General features: G+C 28.1%; 1 protein-coding gene across 1 annotated transcript in view; it reads right to left on the bottom strand.

Annotated features, from left to right (window-relative positions):
- ighd (immunoglobulin heavy constant delta) overlaps window positions 1–3,830 on the bottom strand; it is a 157,922-nt gene that overhangs the window by 105,794 nt on the left and 48,298 nt on the right. The gene's annotated exons all lie outside the window — the stretch shown is intronic.

The following is a 3,830-nucleotide window of genomic DNA, read 5'->3' as shown; positions in this document are numbered from 1 at the left end:
ATATATATATATATATATATATATATATATATATATATATATATATATATATATATATATATATATATATATATATATATATATATATATATATATATATATATATATATATATATATATATATATATATATATATATATATATATATATATATATATATATATATATATATATATATATATATATATATATATATATATATATATATATATATATATATATATATATATATATATATATATATATATATATATATATATATATATATAATAAACATTAAAAACAAAATAAAATAAAATACAATAAAAAATTCCACACCATAACATTCAGCTCCATGAATGCTTGTTGAGGACTGCTTTAAAAGTTCAGAAAGCTGAATACTGTATTAAAATAATAAAACAAATAGTTCAGACTCAGAATCAGAATCAGACTACCATCAAATGGCATTTACTAAACATGATTTTAATACTATTTAATTGACCTAATTAAAATAAATTAATGCAACATAATTATACCAGTAAATTGTGACAACATTTTCTTTTCTGTCTTTTTTTTTTTAACTGTTCCTATAAATAATTTGTCCTACTTAAATAATTTAATCTACTGTAAGTTGTTTAATGGTCTTGTTAACAAAGAAACTAGAAAGAATACACATTTGGAACAACGCAAGGTGAGTAAATTATAATTTTTTTTTTTTGGTAAACTTCCCATTTAAAGCTTCATAGTTATGATTCATAATTTGAATGATATGATCAAAGTTAGCATAAATGGGCATGTATGACCTTTATGGTGAGGTTCTTTCTTCCATTTTAGGGACATCAGGCATACTGACTTTACTTTCACTTATTTATATATTTTTGTTAAGATAGTAGGTTATAATGATTAATATATAACTATTCTTGTTAATAATGTTTGTTCACAGTTTATCAAAACCCTTGGTCTGGGACAAGGGTAAAACAATCAAATCTGTACAGCAAATGCATTTAAAAACTCAAAAACACTGTTGTTGGCTTCAGTTGATTTTCAAGGGAAAAAACTTTATATATAGCTTACTAGTTTGCATCAATGTTCATGTGTGACCTTTTATATATATATATATATATATATATATATATATATATATATATATTTGAATTTCTAGGAATTGTTAGTCATGAATACGATCGCAGTTATATTTCAGCAGGTGTGAGAAAAAAGAGGAAGAAAAAGAGACCTGAATACATACATGCTCTTGAATAGATCTAATTTTGACATTAAATTGTAAGAGGATGTTGTAACAACTGAATCAGATCACAGTTTAAACAATGTTTAAATACATATTATACATTTTACAGCATGGCAATTTGTTTTGAATTGGTTGTAACTCTTCAAGCTTGTTATAGAAACTTTACCGTTTGGTTATTTTTTTTTTTTTTTTCTTTGAGTGCTTAGCAGTTTGCAGCTGCTAAATGTGAGATGTGCATCTGCACTGATGGATCCCTAGAGAATTAAATATTTATATACAACAACCGAAAGAAAAACATGACGAGAAACACATTGCACCCAGGTCCCCATTTTTTCCCAAATTACATTTTATCTTATTATTATAATTATTAACTATCATTATTAAATTTGCAGCTCAATATTCACAGACACTAGCCCATATCGCGATATAAGTGAAAATAACCTATTTTAACCTATTTTTAACTAAGTTTTCTATTTATTCCATATTTATGACTTTATGATAATTATGTCCGCATTTTCGGCATTGTGTAGACTAAATCATAGGAAAATGTGATTTGTGTGTAGTTTGAATTAGTCTTGCTTTTGAACAACTAAAAATATTAAATCTCAAAATAATAGATGCATTTTGTTTAATAAATCTAGCTGAGGTTACTATCGTAAATAGAAGCGATTGTACAAGTAATGTAGAATGTCTAATGCTTATTAACTGGATTTGCATTAAAAATAGCTGGACTGCACTTAAATAGGGTTGGGCTAAACTTGCTGTAAAAAAGCATAACCTTAAAATTCTGATTTAAGTAAAAAAAAAAGGGATCTATTTTATTTTAATAATTGTGGACAATACAAAATTCAGGCGTTGACATCATTTAATACATCATGAAAAAAAAATAAAGCTTAACATGAAACAATGTTTAATTTGGTAATGTAGAGACCCTACGGTAACATGAAATTACCTTTGTACTTTCACACTTAAAAATGAGGCATAGCTGCAATACAACATGTGGAAACTGCTATGACAAAACAAAGAGTCTTTTAAAGAGTCACTTGTGTCCATTTTCCCTGTAGTCAAAGTATTATCACAGGGCTAGAACTGGTGCCTAGTCCTTTACCCATCAGTCTAATATATCAGGATACATCTTACAATTTGTGAATCAAAGAAAAAACATAGCAGTCACAAGAATGTATGACAAAGGACAATCTTTGTGTGCACAGGGGCAATTTATGTAGTTTCAACATCTCAGTCTTACATGTTTTTTAGACTTACCGGGAGACAGCCAAAGACAAATGGAAAAAGAGAACATGATATTTTCCTTTTTATTTCTAAATACATTAGACTAACATGTAATTACAGTCACAAAACAAATAAGAAACCACGGAGTCTTCACAAAGTGTTTTAACAAATCATCACTGCTTTACCTGGGGAAAAAAAATACATCTATAGTTAAAAACACATTAAAGACAATCTAAATTAAAGCATGCATATAATTGTAACAACATGCATAATACAGTAAAGAAAACGAGTTACAAAAGCCATCATCTTGATTAAAATAATCTTTACATTATGAAGTGATATTTAGAATACCTTGAAGAAGCTGAGTACAGCACTGTAGGTCAGAGAAAAGAGGAAGAGGAAAATGAATGAGGTGGCAGTGGACCAGAGACTTCTGAACTCATCCTCCTCGGGAACATCTTTATTGCAGTCCAAAGCAAAGCCATTCTCTGGCTCAGGTGGCTCACCTGAAAAAGAAAACACATGTACAGGACACAGAAATTATACATCCTCAATTTAAAGTTTTGTAGTATTAGACTTTTAGTTAATGCTACATAAACACTTAAGCACATGACGGCTTTGTGACTGCATACATAACTTACTTATATTAATTTGCACACACACACAGAGTACACTGAAGAGACAAACATAAATTATATAATTATCATGTCTGTACAGCATCATTGGTACATTAGAATATATACTTTATAAAAGGTGCATAGTATTGCATTTATGATAAGCTTATTAAGTTTAACTTAATCTTTTCAACTCTGTGTCTAATACTGACATAGTAATAATACAAGTGTGCATACCAAAAATCACATATACCATCTCTATATTTTATTGATTGAAAAGGTAAATAATTTCTTGTGGCTTTGATGGTTATCTTTTGAGGGAAAAAAAAAAAAAACGGGAGCAGAAAGTGAAGCACACAAAGTTTCTGATTAGGAAAACAACATGAGAGCTGGACTGTATCATGCAAACACAAATATTTATTGCTTGTAAAATGGCAAAAACGGCATGTTATATTAGAGGCTAACAGCAGTACAGTAAGCACAAAACATAAAGAAGCTCTATGATATTGTTCTGACAATGTTTTAATGTGATCGTATTTACTTACATGCAACATGTAAGTAAATATCAGATTAAACATATAGTCATGAGTGTAATTTGAATTGATGTTAGACTCATGTAGTAAAGTGATACACACATACAGATATATGCACAAAAAACAACATTGAAGATACTGTACATAATCCGACAAGTAAGCAACAGGACAAAAGCACTGGAACACTGAACAACAGATGAACAATGATAGTTTAGGAATGCTTGCACA

This window comes from Garra rufa, chromosome 1, assembly GCF_049309525.1.
Source record: "Garra rufa chromosome 1, GarRuf1.0, whole genome shotgun sequence".
Lineage (NCBI taxonomy): Eukaryota > Metazoa > Chordata > Actinopteri > Cypriniformes > Cyprinidae > Garra > Garra rufa.
This window is presented reverse-complemented; position numbering and strand designations above follow the sequence as displayed.